The 26,463-nt window shown below is 39.9% G+C and overlaps 1 pseudogene across 1 annotated transcript; it reads left to right on the top strand.

Annotated features, from left to right (window-relative positions):
* The first annotated feature begins 282 nt into the window (after positions 1-282).
* LOC105534336 lies at positions 283-1,574 on the top strand (annotated as a pseudogene). The gene has a single exon (XR_001005252.1). The product of XR_001005252.1 is annotated as a heterogeneous nuclear ribonucleoprotein A1-like (transcript).
* The last annotated feature ends 24,889 nt before the right edge of the window (positions 1,575-26,463 follow it).

The raw sequence follows: 26,463 nt of genomic DNA, 5'->3' as shown, positions 1-26,463 counted from the left end.
ATAAACATAAAAAAAAAAAAATGACCTGGGCCTGAAGAATGATGGTAAGCAGGTAGATTCTGGAGCGGCATCTACACTTGGAAAACATGAATGGCACAGATTGAATTACTCACACGTGTGGCTTTTAGCCTTTGTTCTAGGTCTAAATCAGTACTACACAAAGTAGCTAAATCTCTGCTAGAAAACCAATAGTCTTTCTGGCCTGAAAAAACTAGAGGACCCTTTTCTGCCTGTGGACGCCACGGAAGAAGCATCCTTAAAGTCTCTCTTCTCCCTGCGGTCATGTCTAAGTCAGAGTCTCCTACAGAGCCCGAACAGCTAAGGAAGCTCTTCATTGGAGGGTTGAGCTTTGAAACAACCAATGAGAACCTGAGGAGCCATTTTGAGCAATGGGGAACGCTCCAGGACTGTGTGGTAATGAGAGATCCAAACACCAAGCTCCAGGGGCTTTGGGTTTGTCACATAGGCCACTGTGGAGGAGGTGGATGCAGCTATGAATGCAAGGCCATACAAGGTGGATGGAAGAGTTGTGGAACCAAAGAGAGCTGTCTTAAGAGAAGATTCTCAAAGACCAGGTGCCCACTTGACTGTGAAAAAGATATTTGTTGCTGGCATTAAAGAAGACACTGAAGAACATCACCTAAGAGATTATTTTGAACAGTATAGAAAAATTGAAGTGATTGAAATCATGACTGACCGAGGCAGTGGCAAGAAAAGGGGCTTTGCTTTTGTAACCTTTGATGACCATGACTCCGTGGATAAGATTGCCATTCAGAAATACCATACTGTGAATGGCCACAACTGTGAAGTTCGGAAAGCCCTGTCAAAGCAAGAGATGGCTAATCCTTCATCCAGCCAAAGAGGTCGAAGTGGTTCTGGAAACTGGGAGTGGTCGTGGAGGTGGTTTTGGCGGGAATGACAACTTCGGTGGTGGAGGAAACTTCAGTGGTCGTGGTGGCTTAGATGGCAGCCATGATGGTGGTGGATATGGTGGCAGTGGGGATGGCTATAATGGATTTGGTAATGATGGAAGCAATTTTGGAGGTGGTGGAAGCTACAATGATTTTGGCAATTATAACAATTAGTCTTCAAATTTTGGACCCATGAAGGGAGGAAATTTTGGAGGCAGAAGCTCTGGCCCCTATGGCGGTGGAGGCCAATACTTTGCAAAACCATGAAACCAAGATGGCTATGGTGGTTCCAGCAGCAGCAGTAACTATGGCAGTGGCAGAAGATTTTAATTAGGAAACAAAGCTTAGCAGGAGAGGAGAGCCAGAGAAGTGACAAGGAAGCTACAGGTTACAACAGATTTGTAAACTCAGTCAAGCACAGTGGTGGCAGGGCCTAGCTGCTACAAAGAAGACATGTTTTAGACAAATACTCATGTGTATGGGCAAAAAACTCAAGGACTGTATTTGTGACTAATTGTATAACAGGTTATTTTAGTTTCTGTTCTGTGGAAAGTGTAAAGCATTCCAACAAAGGGTTTTAATGTAGATTTTTTTTTTGCACCCATGCTGTTGATTGCTAAATGTAATAGTCGGATCGTGACACTGAATAAATGTCTTTTTTTTTTTAATGTGCTGTGTAAAGTTAGTCTACTCTGAAGCCATCTTGGCAAATTTCCCCAACAGTGTGAAGTTAGAATTCCTTCAGGGTGATGCCAGGTTCTATTTGGAATTTATATACAATCTGCTTGGGTGGAGAAGCCATTGTCTTTGGAAACCTTGGTGTAGTTGAACTGATAGTTACTGCTGTGACCTGAAGTTCACCATTGAAAGGGATTACCCAAGCAAAATCATGGAATTATTGGTTATAAAAGTGATTGTTGGCACATCCTATGCGATATATCTAAATTGAATAATGGTACCAGATAAAATTATAGATGGGAATGAAGCTTGTGTATCATCCATTATCATGTGTAATCAATAAATGATTTAATTCTCTTGAATGAAATAAAAAACAACAACAACAACAAAAAAAAACTAGACGACAGAGTTCAGGGCAACTGAAGCCACTGAGAAGTGAGAAGGGATTCTGTAAAGGACACAGCTAGAGAGGAGAAGTCCCAAATTCTGTGCAAAATCTCTACCCTAATTTCTGCATAGCCCTTGATCCATGCATACCTGGGCAGATTGTGAGCATCCGAGTTAGGAAAAAAATAAGTGAACTGAGTTTTCAGGTAGTATAATTTCCCTTCACTCTGAAGAATTTTCTTTGCTTTTTATTTTGTCATATAGTTCTGTCAGTAACAAGTTCTCTCAGTCTTCTTTATCTAAAAATATCTTCTTAATAGTTTTCTTCTTTATTCCTGAAAGAATACTTTCACTGGAAGTAGAATTCTGAGATGACAGTGTTTTTCACATTCACATTGTGAATATAATGTTCACAATGTTGGGGTACAATCCAAAAATATTTGACACATGAAGATCAGAAAAATCTAACCAATTATTAAGAAAAAAAGAAAATCAGCAAAGACCAACCCTGAGATAACACAGATGTTAAAATGAGCATATAAAAATTTTAAAGCAGCTATTATAATTGTGCTCAAGCAAGTAGAGGAAAATATATGAAAACACAGCACATATACAGGTACACACACACACACACACACACACACACACATACCCCAAATGGAAAATCTACAAATGAAAAGTATAATCTCTGAAGTTTTTAAAAAAGGTACTGATGGGCTTAACAGAAGAATGGAAATAAAAGAAGAACCAATGAACTTGAAGATAGATCAGGAGAAAGTCTTCAATCTGAATAACAGAAAGGGGAAGAAAAGATTGTAAGAGGTGAACAAAGATTCCAGACCCTGTAAGACTGTATCAAAAGATCCACCATAGGTGTAGTTGGAATCCCAGAGGAGAGAGAAAATGCAGCAGAAAATATATTCAAATAAATAATTGCTGGAAATGGCTCAAATTTGGTGAAAAATATACACTTGAAGGTTCAAGAAACTTAGAGAACCAAAAATAGAATAGATAAGAAGAAAATCACATCTAGGCATATTACAGTTAAATTGATGAAACCAAAGATAAAGAGAAAATCTTGAAAGCAGTTAGATAAAAATGACACATTACTTATAGAGGAGCAATGATTTGAATATCAATGAGTGTTTCATCAGAAACTGTGGAAGCCAGAGAACAGTGAAACATTTTTTTAAGAGCCAAAAGAAAAACACTGTCATCTCAGGATTCAACATCTAGTGAAAGTATTCTTCAGATAACTAAGATATTTTTAGTTAAAGAAGACTAAGAGAACGTGTCGCTAGCAGGACTACATGACCAAAAAAGGCAGAGAAAATTCTCTAGGGTGAAGGGAAATGATACTATATGAAAACTCGGATATCTAGGAAGGAATGAAACGTATCAAAAGTTGTAAATATTTGTGTAAATAAAACGACTATTATTATGATCTCTCTTTTCTTTGAAATGCATGGAACTGTTTAAACAAAAAGGTATATTATCTTATGGGATTTATAATGTATGTAGAAGTAATACTATGAGAACTATGGCATAAAGAATGAAATTAGGTGGCCTAAGACATATAAGGCTGCAAAATATTGTACCATATTTTCATGAAGTGGTACGATATTAATTTTAAATAAACCATGAAAAGTTAAGGATATATATTGTAATTCCTAGTGCAACTAACAAAAAGAAATGCAAAGACGTATAGATAAAAGCCAATCGATGAATTTCAATGAGATGCTAGAAAAAGGACTCAACGTGAAATAAAATAGAAAAGGAGGGAAAGAAAAATTATTTAAAAATTAAAAAAAGAGCAGACAGAAAACTAACCATAAAGTTATTAATTCAAATTCAACTATATAAATAACTATACCAAATATTTTGAGTAACCCTCTAATGAAAAGGCTGAGATTGTCAAAGCATACTAAAAAATAGTGCAAACTAAGAGGAGCACTTTAAAATCTAAGTGCAACTAAGAGATGCACTTTAAAAATAAAAATCCAGAGTGATTGAAAGAAAATAGATTTTTAAAAATACAGCAGGTAAACACTAAGCATAAGAGAGCTATGGTGGCTATCTTAATGGCAGAAAAAATGTTACAGAGATTAAGAAAAGGGTCATTTCGCCAGGCGCGGTGGCTCAAGCCTGTAATCCCAGCACTTTGGGAGGCCGAGACGGGCGGATCACGAGGTCAGGAGATTGAGACCATCCTGGCTAACATGGTGAAACCCCGTCTCTACCAAAAAAAGTACAAAAAACTAGCCGGGCGAGGTGGCGGGTGCCTGTAGTCCCAGCTACTCGGGAGGCTGAGGCAGGAGAATGGCGTGAACCTGGGAGGCGGAACTTGCAGTGAGCTGAAATCTGGCCACTGCACTCCAGCCTGGGTGACAGAACAAGACTCCGTCTCAAAAAAAAAAAAAAAAAAAAAGAAAAGAAAAGGGTCATTTCATAATTATAAATGGGTAAACTAATCAGGAAGACATAAGAATTATAAATATGTATATATTCAACATCATAAAATGAATCATAAAAATGTATATACTCAACAGCTTTATAATTTATGAAACAAAATTATACAGAATTAAAGGAAAAACAGACAATTTCTAAGTTATAAGTAAAGATTTTTACTCTCTCTCTTAGTAAATGATAACCACAAAGAAATCTGTAATAACAAAAAATACATATTATTTTTCCAATCCCATAAGGTATGTTCAGCAACATAGACCATATAATGAGCCACAAAACAAGTTTCAATATATTGAAGTCACGCAGAGATCAACCAACATGACCTAATTGGCATTTATAGCACAGTCTAACCCAAATAGTAGAATACACAATCTTTTCAAGTGCACATTGAACAAACATGAAAATAAACCATATTCTATGCCATGAAACAAATCTCAACATGTTTACAAAAAACAACATCATAAAAAGTATAATCATTTGAACAAAATTAAACCAGAAATCAGTTAAATATAATCAAACAAAGATATTTGGAACATACACAAATATTTGGAAATCGAGCAATGCATTTTTAAATAATTCATAAGTCAAAGAGAAGGTTACAAGGAAAATTAAACCTATTTTAAATTGAATGATAATAAAAACACAACACAACATACTCTATAGCTTTTTCAATTAGAGTAATGCTTAGAGAGAAATTTATGTTACAAAATGCTGATATTACAAAACAGAAAGAGCCTTAAATCAATAATATATTCTACATTAAGCAACTAGAAAAAGAATAAAGTAATCCCAAAGCGAGCAGAAAGAAGGGAACAATAAAGAGAATAACAGGAATAAACGGAATTAAAGACAGAGAAAGAATAAAAATAATGAAGTGTTTTTTGAAAAAAAGATAAGTTGATAAACATCTAGCCAAACTAATCAACAAAAAAAGAGAAAAGACACAAATTATCACTATGAGGAACGAAAGAGGAGAGAGACATTACTATAGATCCAATAAATATTTAAAAGAAAAAGGAAAAATTTTATGCCACTTTTATGAACAACTTTACAAACAACTTTGTATCAATAAAACTGATAACTTAGATGAAATGGACAAATTCTCTGAAAGATACAAATTACCAAAACTCACTTGACAAGAAATATATGACCTGAATAGCTTTCTATGTAGAAATAAACTAAATTCAGAGTTTAAAATATTCTCACAAAAAGAGTTCAATCCCAGAGGGTTTTACTTGTGATTTCTACCAAACATCTAAGAAGGAAATAAGATCAGTTCTACACAAACTCTTCCAGAAAATAGAAGAGGATGGAACACTTCCCAACTCATTCTGAGGCCAGCACCATCCTGATACCAAAGACAATGTGAAAAGAAAGTAAACCACAGACTATTATGAACACTGATGCAAACATTTCTTTAAAATTTAGGAAATCTAATCCAAATACATACATATGTGTGTGTATATATATAAAAAATCAAAATACATATTTATATATATATATAGAGAGAGAGAGAGAGAGAGAGTCTCCCTCTGTTGTCCAGGCTAGAGTGCAGTGGCACAATCTCAGCTCACTGTAACCTCCTCCACTTTTGAGGCTCAAGAGATCCTCCCACCTCAGCCTCGCAGGTAGCTGGGACTACAGGCACCATGCTCAGCTAATTTTTGTATTTTTTGTAGAGATGGAGTTTTGCTATGTTGCCCAGGCTGGTCTTAAACTCCTGAGCTCAAGAAATCTGTCTGTCTCAGCCTCCCAAAGTGTTGGGATTACAGGTGTGAGCTGTCACTGCACTCAGCCCCAATAATATATTTTAAAAGATCATGACCAAGTAAGGTTTATTCCAGGAATGCAAGGTTGGCTCAATATTCAAACATCAACCAAGGTAATTCACAGTATCAACAGACTAAAAAAGAAAAGAAAAAGGAAGAGAAACTATGTAAGCATCTCAATAGTTGCAGAACAAGTATTTGACAAAATTCAATTCACATTTATCACTTTAAAAAAATTACCAGCAAACTAATAGAAGTGAATAAACAGAAATTTCTCAACCTGATTAGGGTATCTATTAAGAACCTACAGGTAAACTCATACCATTGGTGAAAAACTGAAGGCTTTCCCCCAAGAATGAAAACAAAAATATTCACTCTCAGCACTTCTATTCAACATCATAGTAGAGATCCTCACAAGCTCAATGAGACAAAGAAAAGAAATAGAAGGCATTCAGATTGGAAAGGAAGAAATATAACTGTCCTTATTTGTCAACATGATCATGTAGGTAAAAAATTCTAAAGAATCTACAAAAAAACAATTAAGACTATTAAGAGAATTTAGCAACACCAGAGGAAACAATGTCAATATACAAAAATCTGTATTTGTATATACTACAAGTGAATGATTAGAAATAAAATTTACAAAACAGTACCATTTATCAGAGCATAAAAACAAAATAGTTGGCATGGTGGCTCATGCCTATAATCCCAACACTTTGGAAGGCTGAGGCAGGTGGATCACTTGCACTCAGGAGTTCAGCAATAGCCTGGGCAATATGAGGAAACCCCATCTCTACAAAAAATACAAAAATTAGCCAGGCATTGTGGTGTGCACTTGTAGTCCCAGCTATTCGGGAGGCTGAGGTTGGGGAATAGCTTGAGTTCGGGAGGCAGAGGCTGCAGTGAGCCAAGATCACACCATTGTACTCCAGCCTGGGTGGTAGAGAGAAATCCTGTCTCAAAAAACAAACAAAAAATACAAAGAGATACATCTTAGTAAGTATGTGCAAGATATGTATGAAAGAAATCAAAGAAGACTCAAATAAATGAACAGACATACCATATTCATAAATCAGAAGACTCAAGATTAAACGTCAATTCCCCGAAACTGATGTATAAATTCAGCACAATCCTAATCAATATTCCAGGAGGCTTTTCAAAATTTACAAGCTGATTCTAAAATTCATATGGGAAAACAAAGAACCGATAGTAGCCAAAACCATTTTGAAAAGGAAGAACAAGTTAGAGGATTCACACTACCCGGTTTCATAACTTATTATAATAATCAGGACAGTGTGGAATTGGCATAGGAGTGGACATATAGATCAATGGAACAGAATAGAAACCATAAATAGACCTACACATATATAGTCAATTTATTTTCAACAAAGTTCCACAATCAATCAATGGAGAAAGCATAGGTTTTTCAACAAATAATATTAAAGCATTTGGACCTCCACATGCACAAAAAAAAATCTTAATCTTTAACTTGAACCATATGCAAAAATTAATTCAAAATGGATCCTAGAGTTAATGTCATATCTTCATCTTCCTGACTTTAAGACTTAGGCAAATATTTCCTAAAGAGAACATAAAAAGCATGAACCTTAAGAGAAAAATTGATAAATTGGACTTCATCAAAATGAAAAGTTTCTGTTCTTTGAAAGACTGCTATGACTATAAGAAGATAAGCCACAGTGGGCAGAAAATATGTGCAAAACACATATTTGGTAAGTGACTTGTATCCAGAATTTATGAACAACTCTCACAGCTCAATAATAAGACAACAAATAACTCAGTTTATAAAATGGGAATGGGCACGGTGACTCATGCCTGTAATCCCAGCACTTTGGGAGGCCGAGGCGGGCGGATCACTTGAGACCCAGAGTTTGAAACCAACCTGCCCAACATGGCAAAACCCACTAAAATCTTTAGTCTTACTAAAAATACAAAAAAAATTAGCCGGACCTAGTGCGGGGTGCCTGTAATCCCAGCTACTTGGGTGGCTGAGGCGAGAGAATCACTTGAACCGAGGAGGCAGAGGTTGCAGTGAGCCGAGATTGCACCACTGCACTCCAGCCTGGGCAATAGAAATGAGAGTCTGTCTCAAACAACAACAACAACAAAACAAACAAACAAAACACACACACACACACACAAAAAGAAAAAGAAATGGACAATGAAATGTATATATACAAAAAAATATAGAATGTTAACAGAAGTATAAAATGCCCTTTTGGATACTTATGGAAAAACATAATGGGGTCTTGGCAGCTTTAATTCTTCTTTCCCTGGTTGGAGACCCTCGCTGTTTTGGGGTGGGTTCTGAAAAGCACTGGGAACACCCAGTGGGCTCTGTGCCATGTGTTGTGGGGCACCCGAAGTTGCTGGAAAGTCAAGACGCTGAGGTAGCTTCCTTGCTGTGGCTTTCTTTCTTTCATTTGTGTGTTTCCTCTTCCCTGGCTCTGCCTCCAAGGCTGGAGTCATCTCTCCTGCCCTTCCCTGTGGCCACCTGTATTTTGAAGCTTCATCCCCTCTTCTTCCTCACTGTGGCTTCCTTCCTCCTCTTCGAAGCCATCACATTCGGCTTCCTGCACCCTGGCCAGAGATGTTGCATTTCTCTTCTTCTCTACGGCGGGGAGATCCCTCAGCCACTGTGGTGCATGCCTGGACTGCGAAAGTCACCTGTTACAAGAAATTACAGGGTTCACAGGCTTGGGATAAAAAGCAGCATCCACACAGAGAACAGCTGGTTAAAGGTAAAGATACCTTTAACAATCCCTCCTTATCTATTGTTTCACTTAAGGCTTAGGAGTACCTTCTGCAATAGGATGAGTAATATCCCTGCTTTACAGGGAAGGAGGCTGAGGCCTGGCGGACCTTCCCCACCGAGGTCACATCACCCATCAATGAGCGAACAACAGAAGACTTACACCCACAGGGCTCCATGCCTCACAGGGGACTGGGTGAGCCTGTTGAGGCGAGCACAGGGTTTGGAGCCAGAAGATCCCGGGTCTGAGTTAGCCTTTGCCATTTGCCAGCTGTGTGATTTAAGGCAAGTCACTTACCTTCTCTGAGCTTTCCTTTCCTGTGCTCTGCTGTGGTGATAATGCTACCTGCCGCACAGGGCTATCAGTGATGGTCAAAGGCACAATGGAGGTAAAATTCTTCAACAAGGAACTCATTTGATTTCTTTCTCTGTGAAGACAAGTCTGTTTATTATTATTATTATTTTGGATTCTTGCTCATTTTATTGTGAAATATTAAAACCTAAATGTTCAAAGCCTCAGGTTATATATGCAAATAAAAACGGAACTGTTTCCCCCAATTATTTGAAAATATTGTTTTCTTCTCCATTTTTCCTCCTATCCTCCCCAGGCCCCTTGTACATAATCACGCACCCTCGGCCCACCAGCTCTCCCTGTGCAGAGCCTAACTGAGGAAACATCCACAGAGTCACTGCAACAAAACTACAGAGAGGAACTTCGTTAATGAACACCACCTAAACACGGAGGATGGGTCGACGTCCAAAAAAGGAGGAAGAAGGAGAACAACGCGCAGCGGACAAAATTAACTCAGTACATTCTTGTAAATCCAGACACACTCGTGCCTCCAGGCCTGGTCAGTTCCTACACAAAGTCAGAACCATCACAGCGAGGAAAGAGCGCGGAGGCAGGCCTGGGGTGGAGCAGCGAGGCGGCAAGGGAATCCAGGAAAGTCTGGCTCCGAGGGAGAGGGGCCGAGGGGCAGGCTCCAAGCAGAGGCTGGCGCGCCCCGCAGGTGTCCTCGGCGTTATTCAGAGGGGGGCCCTGCGCAGCCCGAGCCTAGGGAGGCGGAGCAGGCTGGGCCCAGATAGCAGACGGCACCCTGGGCCAGGCAGATGGTGAACAAAGGGGCAGCACAAAGGAACCAGAGCCGCACAGCTCCGTCCCGCCAAGAGCCCCCACTTGCTGCCCTCAAGGGCACACCATGCCTCAGACCAGCTCAGCACAGGAGGAAAGGGAGCTGCCCTTTGCGGCTGGCCCGCCCCAAGCTGGGAACAACCCAGTTTCCTCCTCCAAATTTCACAGCCACATTCTAACCCCCATTTTACGGATGAGGACAGTGCTTGTCCGTCTGCTTCCAAAGCCAATGTTATTTTTATGTTTTTTTCCATAACCATTAATAAGCCAGACACATTACTGGTTAGCTAGACACTTCTTTTCTTGTTTTAACTTTAATTTTAGGCTCAGGGGTGCATGTGCAGGTTTGTTACACAGGTAAGCTCATGTCAAGGGGGTTTGTTGTGCAGATTGTCTCATCACCCAGGTACTAAGCCTAGTACCCAACAGTTATCTTTTCTACTCCTTGCCTTCCTCCCACCCTCCACCCTCAAGTAGGCCCCAGCGTCTGTTGTTCCCTTCTTTGCGTCCATGAGTTCTCATCATTTAGTTCCCACTTATAAGTGAAAGCATGTGGTATTTTGTTTTCCGTTTGCGAGTTAGTTTGCTAAAGATAATGGCCTACAGCTCCATCCACGTTCCCGCAAAAGACATGATCCCATTCTTTTTTATGGCTGCATAGTACTCCGTGGTATATATGTGCCACATTTTCTTTTATTTGATCTGTCATTGATGGGCATTAAGGTTGATTTCCTGTCTCTGCAATTGTGAATGGTGCTGCAGTGAACATTCACTTGCATGTGTCTTTATGGCAGAATGATTTATGTTACTGGTTATATACCCAGTAATGGGATTGCTGGGTTGAAAGGTAGTTCTGCTTTTTAGCCCTTCGAGGAATTGCCATACTGCTTTCCACAATGGTTGAATTCGTTTGCATTCCCACCAACAGTGTACATGTTCCCTTCTCTCTGCAACCTTGCCAGCATGTGTTGTTTCTGGACTTTTTAATAATCGCCATTCTGACTGACGTGAGATGGTATCTCATTGTAGTTTTGATTTGCATTTCTCTAATGATTAGTGATGTTGAGCTTTTTTCCATGTTTGTTGGCTGCATGTATGTCTTCTTTTGTTTTTTTGACACAGAGTTTTGCTGTGTCACCCAGGCTGGAGTGCAGTGGTGTGATCTTGCCTCACTACAACCTCTGCCTCCAGGATTCAAGCAATTATCGTGGCTCAGTTCCTCAGTAGCTGGGACTGTGTCCGGAATTTATTCTTTCCGGTGGGTTCTTGGTCTTGCTGACTTCAGGAATGAAGCCGCAGACCCTCGCCACTGGTGAGTGTTACAGCTCTTAAAGATGGTGTGTCCACAGTTTGTCCTTCAGCTATTCAGATGTGTCTGGAGTTTCTTCCTTCCGGTGGGTTCGTGGTCTCGCTGACTTCAAGCCACAGACCCTCGTGATGAGTGTTATAGCTCATAAAGGTAGTGTGGATCCAAAGAGTGAGCAGCAGCAAGATTTATCGTGAAGAGCCAAAGAACAAAGCTTGCATGGCAAAGAAGGGAACTAGAGAGGGTTGCTGCTGCTGGCTCAGATGGCCAGCTTTTACTCCCTTATTTGGCCCTGCCCACATCCTGCTGATTGGTCCATTTTACAGAGTGGTGATTCTTCCATTTTACAGAGTGGTGCGATTTGTCCATTTTACAGAGTGCTAATTGGTGCATTTACAATCCTTCAGCTACATACAGAGTGCTGATTGGTGCGTTTTTACAGAGTGCTGATTGGTGCATTTACAAACTGATTGGTGCATTTTTACAGAGTGCTGATTGGTGCATTTACAAACCTTTAGCTAGACACAGAGTGCTGATTGGTCCGTTTTTACAGAGTGCTGATTGGTGCATTTACAAACCTTTAGCTAGACACAGAGTGCTGATTGGTGTGTTTACAATCCTTTAGCTGGACAGAAACGTTCTCCAAGTCCCCACCTGACCCAGAAGCCCAGCTGGCTTCACCTCTCAGGACCACAGGTGCAAGCCACCACACCCAGCTAATTTTTAGTATTTTTGGTAGAAATAGGGTTTCACCATGTTGCCCAGGCTGGTCTTGAACTCCAGAGCTCAAGCGATCCACTGGCCTTGGCCTCCCAAAGTGCTGGGATTACAGGCGTGAGCCACTGCCCCGGTCCAGTTTGGTTCTTTTTGCTTAGGATTGCCTTAAAGCCTATGTTTTTGATCTACTTCACCAGATTCTTTTTACAGGGTGCATGCTGAGCTCTTGGCCTCTGCACATGACTTCTATTCAAGGTTAGAAAGACAAAACACTAAGAATTCCTCAACTTGTGTTATCACAAGCCAGCATGTTCAATAGAGACAAGTGAATCAAGCTGCCAAATTGCTTGACTACAGATATTCATAATAAGATGATAAGATGTGTGTTTTTAAATGTTTATTTATTTATTTTAGAGACTGGGTCTTGCCCTGTCAACCAGGTTGGGGTGCCATGGCACAATCATAGCTCACTGCAGCCTCGACTTCCTGGGCTCAAGTGATCCTCTTGCTTCAGCCTCCTTAGAAGCTGGGACTACAAGCATGTACCACCACACTTGGCTAATTTTTGTATTTTTATTTCGTAGAGATGGGGTTATGCTGGTTATGTTGCTCAGGCTGGTCTCAAACTGGCTTCAAGCCGCCCTTCCTCCTCTGCCTCCCAAAGTGTTGGGGTCATGGTCATGAGCCGCCACGCTTGACCTAAGATAATTGTTTTTGGAAAAGAGAGATTTTTGACCACACATCTTTGTGCTGCAGCACAACGGATCTGGACAACTAAATGCATTTTGTAAACATAAAGAGGTGGCCTACCCAATTTCTGTGTAGCAACCCCCACTTCACCAGGTATTTCGCCAATTCTAGGGCTCTCTGATCTCCCTGAGGAAGAGGGTGGTGACATGAGGTGGCTGTCATAAGGTACACACGTACCAACTCAAAGGGAACCTGTAGCACAAGCTCTGTCTCCACGTAAAGTAATAGCAGTAGAACCAACAGTGAGGGTGAGAGCATTATGCTGATCACATTACTGAGTGCTAGGAATTTTATAGATCCCACTGATTCCTCAGGTAGACAGCACTTTCCATTTTACAGATGAAGAAATGGAGGATGGAGATGGTGAAGTGATAGAGGGACATCTTTTTGTCTTCTTTGCCAAGGCTCCTCATCATATTCTATTTCTGGGACACAGGAATGAGCTCCGGTTTGTGCAGGTGACCCAAGTCCACCAGGGAGACCCCATCCTGGGACTTCTACTGTCTTCTTAGAAAAGAGGAACCCTCTCTCCACTAGAATGGCAGAAACAATAAGTGGGTGATTGGCCTTGAGGGATCAGAGCATCCTGCGAAGTAAGCCTTCCCAAGGCTGAATTATATAGAAAAAGGGACCAGGAGGTGAGGGAGGAACAGTCCTGGGGGCCTGAGTCCTGCATTGCTTGAAGCTTTCAAGTATGTGAGCAAAGCAATACCCAATTTTGATTAAGCCCGTTCATTTTCTTTTTCCACTGATTTCACCTAACTTCTCCAGCTCCCTTTCTCTTCTTTTTAACCTCAAGTGCAGGAATCATATTCCCCAGTCATGATACACAGTCACGAATCATTGGGAGGCCCTAGCAGGCAGAGGATGGGTGCCCAGAAAGACTGGCAGTCTCCTGTCAATCAGTAGCATGTGGCCGAGTTTTTTCATCTAGTCCACTTATTCTCTCCTCACCTCTATTTTTTTTTTTTCTGGAGCGTTCTCAAGTAAATCTTAGATATCGTATTATTTTACCCTTAGATATAGATACAGACTTTTAAAAAACATTAGCACAATACCATTATGACGATGTCTTAAAATCATCTAATACCCAGTCCATGTTCATGTTCCTCCAATTGTCTCAAGATGTCTTTTTGTATTTGGTTGTCTAAATCAGAATCAAATTATGCTCCTTACATTGCATATGGCTTCTGTGTCTTAATATCTTTTACACTTATTTTAACCTGTAACAATATCCTCTTTGACTTTTTAATCTTGTATTACTTATTGATTGAAGAAAGAGTCATTTATCCTGTGGAATTTCCGACATTCTGGACATGACAGACTGTATCCTCACAGCGTTTCTTAACACATTCTTTCATCCCTCGTATTTCCTGTAAAGTGATAGGACCGTCCATAAGCTTGGTTTGGTTCAATATTTTTTTTGACAAGAATACTTCATGGTGGTGCTATGTATTTTCTATGGCATAATGCCTGGAGGAACCTTACATCTAGATGCTATGCTTTTGGCCATGTTAAAATTGACCAGCGGGTTCAGCTGGTGTCATCCTGATTTATCCATCATAAAACACCCTCACCCTTTACCTGATGATTTTAGCAGCATTAACGATTGTGGCTTAGATTTCAATAAGAGTTGCAAAATGCCGGTTTTCTAATTTAATCATGTTTGATCATGTTTCTTACTTTTATAAGCTGTGATTTTTCTATAAAGATAGGCTGGGCCCGGAAACTCATGCCTGTAATCCCAGCACTTTGGGAGGCTGAGGCAGGCGGATCACTTGAGGTCAGGAGTTTGAGACACCAGCCTGGCCAACATGGTGAAACCCTGTCTCTACTAAAAATGCAAAAATTAGTTGGGCGTGGTGGTGCACACCTGTAATCCCAGCTGCTCGGCAGGCTGAGGCAGGAGAATCACTTGAACTTGGGAGGCGGAGGTTGCAGTGAGCCGCACCACTGCACCACTGCACCACTGCACTGCAGCCTGGGTGACAAGAGTGAAACTCTGTCTCAGAAAAAAAAAGATAAAGTTTTGCCCATCAACCATTTGACTCTTCTGAAACATAGACCATCCAGTAAAGGCAGGGTTAATGCTTGATTCTTTTATTTACCTTTTTTTCAGAATAATGACTTATTCCCTGTCAATTAAAAAAAAATGAGAAACTCACAATATATATATCTGTATATACATATTATATATATACCTGATCACTATATATTTTATAGATCAAAACATCACTATGTACCCCATAATATGTTCAGTTATGTCAGTTTTTAAAAATAAAAATAAATAAAAAAATTATTGGCCAAAAAATAAGTTTTTGAGTATCATTTAAAGAGGATTTCTAGTATGTATGATATTTCAGTACACTGTAATCATTATTCTTTTTGATGCTCAAATTGTCTCATCTTTGGCCACTGAAAGTTCCTTCAAGTTGGACTCTACATCCTTCTGGCATGGCGTGGTAGTCCTGAGAGCTTCCCTGCTCGCTGGTACAGGATGCCTTAGGCGTATCTTGTATGTATCCTGCCCCAGCCCTGGAATCAATCATTTCTCCAAGGAGCCCTGGTTCCTTTTGGTGGTAAATGGTGCTTACACGAACGAAATCATTTCAAAAGCACTTCCTCTCTGGAAATGAAGCAGACGAGCAGTTCATACAATCACCGGTCAGATCTTTCCTGGTGCAGCCAGGGGAGGCAGATGCTGCAAAGCGACTTGACTATGTTCAATATTTTGGCCTCTGGCTGGCCCTGCCGGAAAGGACTATGGAGAAAAGCCCAGAAAAACTAAGGCCAGCTGTCTTCGCATCCTTCCCGGAGAGCAACTGGCCAAGAGCTGACAGGTGTGAGGCTGGTGTTTTCCTGCAGACCTGCTTTCTCTGCTCATCCAGCTGATATCTGCAACAAAGTGTGCTGGGCTTCCTCACAGAGCACCGGACAGTGCTATTGTGAAGTGTGTAATGAAAGGGGGAGTGAGGTGGGAGGAGTGGAGGGGGAGAGAGGCGAATGGTTACTAAGGGCTTTTACAATTTCTTATTTAAACCTCACAATGACCCTAGAGGGTAGGTACTACCTGTATCTCCATTGTACAGCTGAGGAAAATAGGCTCAAACAGACTCAGTCACTTGGCTAAGGTCACCAAATATTAATAAAAAGTAAATGGAAGGGTTATAATGTGACCCAGGTCTCTTGGACTTCGTAGCCTTTGTTCTTTTCATGACAATGGGCTCCCTAAACCTGGGGAGGGAGGTACTTGAATATCAACAACACTAGCAGCAGCCCCAACTGAAACTGGTAAATGCCACCCTAATATCCTTTCTCCCTTTCTTTCTTATTGTAGAATTCTGATTTTATAATGGAGAACAATGTGCTCAGCTTGAAAACTACATTTCCTGGGTTATCTTGCAGTTAGGGGTGGCAAATGTGACGTGAGTACAAGTTGTGGCATGGGACTTCTGAGTAAGCTCCTTATAAGGGGACAGATAGAGGTGAGGCACCCTATTGCCTTCCTCCCATTCCTAGCTTCCTGCTTTAACTGTGGCCATGATGACTGGAGCTCCAGTATCATCTTGGATCATGCAACAGCCTTGAAAATGGAAGCCTGGCATTAAGGATAAGGGTCTAGGAACAGAGAAGGAGGCTGGGTCCCTGATGGATGACCATTAGAATTGACATGCTGGCCCCAACTGCCTATCTTTGTACTTCATTTCTGGGAAAGAGAAACACTTCTGTCATGTTTAAACCACTTACTTGGCTGTTTTGTTCCAGGCAGATGAGCTAATTTAAATCGATATAAACCACAGCATCCAAATCAGACATGACGCAGAATGCTGGAACTTCAGTGATCTCCTAGTTCAGAAGGTTTCAGGCTTCCTGATCAAACTTCCCTTTGTATAACAAATATTTTGCAAGGCCTCCTTTATCATCTTGAAAAAAAATTTACATGTAATATATCCCAGTCAATATAATGTCCTAATTCTAATACAAAGGAGAAATAAAAGGAAAGTAATTTGTAATAATACGTAGTTTAATTTATAGGTGCTCAGGCACATTCATCGTAATGCAGCAGATACGATGAAGCAGTCGGATGCCAATACTTACAGGTAAACTCACTGTGAGCAAGGCAGCTTCAAATGCAAGCTGATAACCGAGGGGGTTATTTGTGACTCAGATACAGGAGTGGTAGTGTCATTGGTGGTGTGATTCTCTGAAATGGCAAACAACTCTGGGTAAAGTTTCAGTCAAACGAATTTTGCCTTGATTTACACAGTAGATGCATTTCTAGAAAACACTGTATATTGAAACCACCCAAAAATACCAAAAATACTTCTGTTTATAAAACAGAGTTCAAGGATCAGTTAGTTATGTACAGGTGGTTCACCTACGTCAATTTCTGGTAGAATACTAAGAATTCATGTGAGGTGCATGACGGCTGTGTTGTATGGGACTGTCCCATACTTTGCAGGGCTGCCAGCAACACCCACCCACACCTACCAAGCGTCCTCCTCTTCTCTATCAGCCTGAAGGCGAAAAGCACCCCTCAAGCCTCCCGAGCGCCCCCTCCTGTTCTTGCTGAGAATCTCTGGCACAGCGCATCTCTGTGAAATGCAGACGTTTCCTCTGCAGCTTCCAATATGAGAGCAAACTCATCACAACGAGAGTGCCTTCTCTTTCATGCTTCTTTTGGATCTCAGGGGCAACTCTAGGGAGTGGGTATTATTATCCCCATTTGCCAGATGAAGAAGCAGAAGACACCGGAATTTACTGATGCTGAAACTGTTGTACCCTGAGCAACTCAACAATTGAATTCTCAATCTCTAAGAGAAGTGACAAAGAATAGGGACATCTAACCATCTACACAACTGTCTCTGTTTTATATAGAAACACTTAGCTAACGCTGCAGATTTTTCTCATAAGACACTTGCCATGCCAATTAACTTGGGCTGGGGTAACGAATCCCTGGATAATATGAAATTATAATCTAACAATGCTTTGCTAGTGTCATAAGAGTAAAGATGAAATGCCTCTGTGTCACTCTTCTGCTAACAACTACTCAGCCCGAAATGCAAGCTGGATAAGCAGGGACTCCCTTTAGGCACATGGTTCCACAGACCACCCTGGGCTGATACTCAGCTGCAAGAAGGAATTTATTATGGGAGTTCCTAAGAGCAACGGCATGAGAGGAACAATATGAAAAATCCATATTTCTTCCACCAAAAATTGACCAATTTATTCTTACCTTCCAAATTATGGTTTGACTTTGGCTTTGCAGAACTTGAGGCAAGGTGAATTTATACTGTGATTTCTTTCCTTCATACAGATGAACACTTCAGTTACTGACAAAGTTTTCCTTATACATATATATATACACACGCACACACACACACATGTAATAGAGAATACATATATTTCTCTCATATGTATAAAAAATAAAGAAAAATGTGTTCTTTACCCAATTTATCTCCTTTCAATGCTCTTTTTTTTTTTTTTCTTTTTCTTGGAAGAGGAAAAGACTAAGGCTGGCAAAATTTTCTCTAAGCATACGTCAGGCAGCTAAAGGGTTTAAATGGAAGTGCAATTGATTGCTTTCCTCCAGCTGGGGAGGGGGCTGGGGTGAGGTGGCATGAAAGACCCTGTACTTACCAGCCTCCTACTGTGTACCAAACCTTCTCACAGGCGCTCATCAAATTTAATGACCAAAGCAAACGTGTTGGTCATTACAATTGTCATCTTATAGATGGGGAAAATAAGAGAAGTTGACTTACTCAAGTGCCCAAGCAAGTGCTAGACTCAGGATTTGAATCTAGATCTGTCTGAACTAGGAAACCATAGTGATTTTATGATACCCTTTGGTAACCACTTGTTTGTATAACCTTGCCTTCCTCCACTGTCTCACACAGGGCATAGTGTTCACTGCCCCATTGGGCATTTTTTTTTTTTGAGACAGGGTCTCACTCTGTCTCTCAGGCTGGAGTGCAGGAGTGTAATCATAGCTCACTATAGTCCAAACTCCTGAGCTCAAGGGTTCTTCCCATCCCAGCCTCCTGAGTAGGTGGGACTACAGACACACACCACCATGCCCAATTAATTTTTTAAATTTTTTGTAGAGACGAGGTCTCACTATGTTGCCCAGGCTGGTCTGGAACTCCTGGTGTCAAGCGACCCTCCCGCCTCACCCTCCAAAGTATTGGGACTATAGGCATAAGCCACCACACCCAGCCTTAGCATAAATCTTTGCGTGGCACAAAGAGCTGGACTTTCTGCCCTTAGAATTTGTCTCAGTTCTGAAATCTGAAACCCCAGGGGCGCAATTGTAAATGGAAACTCTACTTTCAGGGGCCTTTAGAGAGGAGCTCTTTCTCCTCTCAGCTCTGTCTCTCCGGCAGATATAACTGTGAGCACAGTTTCAATGGTCTTTCACTATACACAATGAAGAACTGTTGAAGGAAGTTCTAAATTCCATCAAGCTCTGCCATGATTTCACTATAATTCAGTAAACATATGCTGAATATGAATAAACGAATAAACAAGAAAACTGATGACTGTATTCTGTGCTTCCGCAGCCTGAGAATACTTTCTCAATGAGTGAGGACTAAGGGAAGTGCTGGAACAGGCCTACTGCAGGCCTGGGCTCTTCCCCTCTTCCCACCTGCTTTAAAGTAAAGCCCTGCAGGAACAGAGAGGAAATTGCACCAATAAACACAATATTACTTTAAATCCTCGATTTCCTGCATGACATAGCAAAGCATTTGCTCTCATGCCCACTCAAGTCAGCATGAAATCCCATCCCAAAAAAGTGGAGAGGGGCTAGAGGGAGATTAAAAAGAGAGCATTTATCACAACTGCAATTAGAATCAGAATCAAATTGTTTTAAAGAAACAATGTCAACATTTTACAGACTATTCTTCTATGAGGTAGGGAGCCTGGGAGCACCCAGCTGCTGTTTTCAACTTCGTAATCGCATTCTAGCTAAATTATACCATTCAATCACAAAGGTATTAATATGCAGCACAAACTTGGATATATACAACAGTACTAAATAATATGTTAAAGGGCAAGTACCTAATGGCAAATGAGTTTATTCAAACCATATTTAATTTGCCCTTTATCATCACAGAAGACTATGAAACCACTCTTTATTTCTCTCTGTGTTTTAATGGTTGTCATCTATCAGGCTGTTGGGCATCTTGTGTATTTTGATAAAATGTTAATCTAACAGATGTTCAGGGGCACTCCTCTGTGGGTGGATGCTGTCTCCAGGTTCTGAAGGTTCTCAGTGCCTGCTCCTCAGCTCAGAGGGGAAGAACCACTGTGGACATCCAGACAGTGGCTCCAAGCCCCACAGCAGCCGCTGGACACCCCCTAGGCTTCTAAAGGGGCACGACACCTTAATTCTATTTAAGTCTCAAGCCAACTCTGTTTCTAAAACCTTTTCGACTAGAACTAGGTTTCGATTGGGAAAAATGTCAGGGTGGATTTTTTCTAAATTATTTCTCACCTAAGTTGAAAATTGGGTTGCATTTGTAATTATTTTCTAATTGTTTCAGAAATAGAATTAACCTTGCAGTCACACAATATCCTTTCTGTGGTATTCCTTCCCAAAGGTGCATAACCTCAATCTCATCATAAAGATAAAATAAGACAGACCCAAATTACAGGTCATTCTACAAAATAATTGATCTGTGCTTTCAAAAGGATTAGTGTCTTCAAAGTGAAACTGAGAATAGCTCTGGACTGAAGGAGACTAAAGAGACATGATAACTAAATGCAGCCTGTGATTCTGAACTGAATCTTTTTGGGACAATCGCTTGAATATGCATTGTACATTAGACAGTAGCATTGCATAAATGTTAATTTCCCCAGATTTGGTCATTGGACTGTAGTTATATAAGAGAATGTTCTTAATCTCTGCAATTTTCTTTTAACTGAAAAAGAAACTAAAACAAAAAATCGAATGAGGATATGTAAATAATATACACACTATATTAGCTTCCGTTTGTTGCTTTAACAAGTTACCAGAAACTTAGGGCTTTAGGTAGTACAAATTAATTATTTAACAGTTACGGAAGTCAGAAATCTGAAATGGGTCTTACTGGGCTAAAATCAAGGTTTCAGCAGGGCTGCATTGCTTTCTGGAGGCTCTAGGAGATAATCTGTTTTCTTGCCATTTCCAGCTTCTAGAAGTTGCCTGCATTTCCTGGCTCTTGGCCCCTTTTCATCTTTAAAACAAGTAATGACTGATTTAGTCTTTCTCACGAAGCTATCTCCCTGGTTCTGACTCTCCTGCCTCCCTTTTCCTTGTTTATAAGGCAGTTGTGATTGCATTGGATCAACCTGAATAATCCAGTATAATGTCATTATCTTAAAGTCAGCTGATTAGAAGCCTTAATTTCATCTGTAATCTTAATTCTTTCTTGCCACGTAACAAAATATACTCATAGGCTCCAGAGATAAAGATGTAGACATCTTTGGGGAGTCATTAGTCTGTATAACACACACACACACACACACACACACACACACACACGAGAAAGCAAACATTCCAAGATGTTAACAAGTTAACAATAAATAAAGCGTATATGCACCATGAAAATTCTCGTCCAAGTAGGATTTATCCCAAGGATGCAAGAATGGTTTAACATACACAAATCACTAAATGTGATACATCACATTAACAGAATGAAGGACAAAAACCACATAATCATCTCAATAGGCACGGAAAAAGCATTTAATGAAATCCAACATCCCTTTATGATAAAAAACTTTCAACAAATCAGGTATAGAAGGAACATACCTCAACAGAAGAAAGGCCAGGTGTGACAAACGCACAGCTAACATCTTACTGAATACAGAAAATTTGAAAGCTTTTTTTGGATAACTGGTACAGGATAAGAATGCCTACTTATTATTCTTATTCAACATAGTATTGAAAGTCCTAGTCAGAGCAACTTAGGTAAGAGAGAGAAATAAAGAGCAACCGAATTGGAAAAGAGGAAGTCGAATTTTTTTGTGTGCAGACAACATGATCTTATATACAGAAAAACCTAAAGACACCACTAAGAAACTCTTGGAACTGATAAACAAATACAGTAAAGTTGTAGGATACAAATCAGCATACAAAAATCAGTAGCATTTCTACACACCAATAATGAATTAGCTGAGGAGAAAATCAAGAAAGCAATCTCATTTATAATAGCCACAAAAATAAAATACCTAGGAATACATTTTACCAAGGAAGTGAAAGAACACTACCATAAAAACTATAAAACACTGATGAAAAAAATTGAAGAAGTCACACAAAAAAGAAACTATATCCCATATTCATGAATTGGAAGAATTAATAATGTTAAAAAGACTGTGCTACCCAAAGCATTCTACAGATTCAATGTAATCCCTATCAAAATACCAATGGCATTTGTCAAAGAAATAGAAAAAAATAATTCTAAAATTTGTACGGAACCACAAAAGACCTTGACTAGTCAAAGAAATCCTGAGCAAAAAGACAAAGCTGGAGGCCCACACTACCTGACATCAAAAAATACTATAAAACTATAGTAACTAAAATGGGATGGTACTAGAAATAAAACCAGACACGCAAAATGATGAAACAGAATAGACAACCCAGAAATACATTCATGTATTTACAGCCAACTGCTTTTCAACAAAGGAATTGAGAAAATACAGTGGGAAAATGACACACTCTTCAATGAATAGTGCTGGACTGGATACCCACATGCGGAAGAATAAAACTGGACTCTTATCTCTAACTATATACAAACATCCACTCATTAGGATTGAAGACAAATGTAAGACCTGAAGCTATAAATCTACTAGAAGAAAACACAGGGGAAATGCTTCAGGATTTTATGATCTAAGGATTTTATGGATAACACTTCAGAAGCACAGGCAACAAAAACAAACACAGACAAATGAGATTATGGTAAATTTTATTAAAGTTTCTGACCGGGCACAGTGACTCAAGCTTGCAATCCCAGCACTTTGGGAGGCTGAGGCAGGTGGATCACCTGAGGTCAGGAGTTCAAGACAAGCCTGACCAACATGGTGAAACCTCATCTCTACTAAAAAAAAAAAAAAAAAAAATACCCTCTACGCCTATAATCCCAGCTACTCGGGAGGCTGAGGCAGGAGAATTGCTTGAACCTGGGAGGTGGAGGTTGCAGTGAGCCGAGATCATGGTAATGCACTCCAGCCTGGGTGACAGAGCAAGACTCCATCTCCAAAAAAAAAAAAAAAAAAAGTTTCTGCGCTGCAAAGGAAACAATCAACAGAGTAAAGAGACAATCTGCAGAATGGGGGAAAATATTTACAAACTATTCATTGAACAAAGGATTGATATTCAGGATATACAGAGAACTCAACTCAATAGCAAAAAACAAATAATCTCATTTAAAAATGGCAAATGATCTGGATAGACATCAGATTATTTCTCAAAAGAAGACATACAAATGGCCAAAATGTATATGAAAAAATGGTCGACATCACTAATCATCACGGAAACACACATAAAACCCACAATGAGATATCATCTTACCCCTGTTAGAATGGCTATTATCAAAAAGACAAAAAATAACAAATGCTGGTGAGGGTGTGGAGAAAAGGGAACTATCCACTACAGGTTGAAATATAAATTGTTACAGCCATTGTGAAAAACAGTATGGAGGTTCCTCACAAAACTAAAAATAGAGCTACTATATGATCCCACAATCCTGCTACTGGGTATTTAACCAAAGGAAAGGAAATCAGCATATCAAAGAGATATCTGTAACCCCATGGTTATTGCAGCACTATTCACAATAGTTACAATATGGAATCAACCTAGGTGTCCAGTAACAAATGAACAGAAAAAGAAAACGTGGTATATATATACAATGGAATACTATTCACCCATAAAAAAGAATGAAATCCTGTAATGCATGGCAAACATGGATGAGCCTGGAAAACATGTTAAGTGAAATAAGTCAGGCACAGAAAGGCAGAGATCTCATGTTCTCACTCATATGTGGGAACTAAAACAGTTATACTCATAGAAGTAACGTGTAGAATACTGGTTACTAGAGGCTGGGAAGGGTAGCAGGGTGGGTGGATAGGAAGAGGTTGCCTAATGGATCAAAAGTACAGTTACATAGGAGGAATACGTTATAGTGTTCTACAGTGCTGTAGGGGATTACAGTGAACAATAATTTATTGCATATTTTTGAACAGCTTGAAGAGAGGATTTTTAGTGTTCCTAACACAATGATAAATGCTTGAGGTGCTGGATATGCTAATTACCCTGAATCGTTCATTACATATTGCATACATGTACCAAAATATTACTCTGTACTCCATAAACACGTACAATTATTATGTGTCAAATAATAAATAAATAAAAATGGAAGAAATAAAGGATGTATGGAAATTAAGTGCAATACACTAGAAGCTTTTTGTGGGTTTGAATGTTTTTCACAAAATAAAAAGTCTAACTTAAAAAAACCTTACAATAATGCTGGATATTTCAAGCAACCACAATCCCTTATCTAAAATTCTGAAGGTCAAAAGCTCTGAAAACTGAGTTTTTAAAATAACTTATTTGGCAACAAAGCCCCACCTGAACTGCCATAAGGCTGTTTATGGCCTCAATTTACCCCCTTGCTATGACTACGCATTGCTGCAGAAGTATCAATATCCCATCATTCAGTCGATGTAGTTTCACTGACAGTGGTTCATGTGTCCGGCTCTGGGCCTGGTACCAGGGAGGCAAAACAGGGAGGCAGGGCCCTACTCTTCAAGAGCCCAGAGTGGAAGGGAGCGAATGCCCAAGCTATCATGAGATCAGCAGAACCCAGCACAGGCCTGAGGGTGGGGGAAGATGAGGAACAGGGGCAGAGAAGGCTTTCTGGGAGATGGGATGCTCGTTCATCAGATGAGTGGAGAAGGTAAGTGAGGACACTTTAGGTGGAGTGTAGCATGGGAAAATGCTTGCAGGCTTAACAGCCTTGCCTATTTGGGAAACTTAAGTCAATTGTCTGATGGGAACGACAGGGGAGGAAGGAAGAGAAAACACGGCCACGTCATGAAACTGAGTCTCTTAGCATGGGGCTACCTGCTTTTTTGATCCTGAAGTTCCTGGAGAGCTACTGGGGAGGTTTTGTTATTACACAATATTTAATACAGAAAACACACACGCACACACACACACACACACACACACAGAGAGAGATATGAGGTAGGCAGCTTCTAAAAGAGCTCTCAGTAATTTCTGCCTCCTGGAATACACTTGGGTAATTCCGCCCCCTTGAGTGTGGGCTGGACCTAGTAACTTGCTTGTAATGAATAGAATATGGCAAAAGCAATAGGTTTTCATCCTGAGATGAGGTTATAAAAGACTCTGGCTTCTTTCTGGCCTGCCTCTTGCCCCATCGCTCACCCACTCTAATAAAGCCAGTGCCATGGCACGAAACTGAGGGTGGGCTTTGGCCAAAAGCTATCAAGGATCTGAGAGCCTCAGTCCAACAGCTCACGAGGAACAATCACGTGAGTGAGCCTGGAAGTGGTTTCTTTCCGGTAGAGTCTTTCTTGAGTTGCCTGCAGCCCCAGGTGACACCTTGCAACCTATAAGAGTCCCTTTCGGAGGTGGAAAACCCAGATTTGTAATTCATAGAAACTATGAGATGATAAATACCTGTTACTTTAAGTTATTGAGTATCAGGGTAATTTGTTATGCAGTGATAGATAAGAAAAATATTTTCTTCTGACAAAGGTAACCATCATGTAGAATTTTGTGTTTATCATTCCCTTGGTTTTATCATTTTGACATGGATGTATGTTTGCCTAAACAAATTTTGTTGAGTTTTGCCAGATTTTGTACTTTACATCAACAGAATCATGTCATTGGTATGCTTCTGTGACTTGTTTTTCTTATTCAAAATTAAGTTCCTGAGATTGAGCCACATTGATGATGTAGTTCATTTTCACTTATGTGATGTATTTCCTCATACTCCTGTGCATGGACTCTCAGAACGCTTTCAGGGTTTTTCTGTTTCAGCCAGGCTGCCATGAACATGCTGTGTGACTCCTAGAACACGGGAGTCAGGATTTATCTGGACAATTATAGGCCTGGGGTGAAACTGCCAGTTTATACCTTATAAATACTTTCAACTTTATAATATAGTGAAGATTTTTTCCCAAAACGCTGATACCACTTAACACTCCCAACTAGAGTACATAAACATTTCTTTGTTCCATATCCATTTGATATTGTCTGAATTATTACCTTTTGCCTCTTTAATAGTTGCAACATGACATTTCATTACGATTTTAATTTGCATTTTCCTAACTATCATACTATTAACATGACCATTTTTTAACATGTTTATTGCGTATCAGGTTTTATTCTCCTGTGAAATACTTATGACTTTTGGCCAGGTTTTTACTGGATTGTCTTTCACTTATTGATTCATAGATATTCTTTATATATTCTATTTCTATCTCTCATCAGTCATTCGTGTAGAAAATATATTTTTCTGTTTTTTGAATTATCTTTTCATTCTTTTTGGAGTACTTTGAGAAAAAAAGTTTTG

This window comes from Mandrillus leucophaeus, unplaced genomic scaffold (genome assembly GCF_000951045.1).
Source record: "Mandrillus leucophaeus isolate KB7577 unplaced genomic scaffold, Mleu.le_1.0 Scaffold1335, whole genome shotgun sequence".
Taxonomy (NCBI): Eukaryota; Metazoa; Chordata; class Mammalia; order Primates; family Cercopithecidae; genus Mandrillus; species Mandrillus leucophaeus.
Note: the sequence above shows the minus strand (reverse complement) of the source record. Positions and strands in the feature narration are given on the sequence as shown.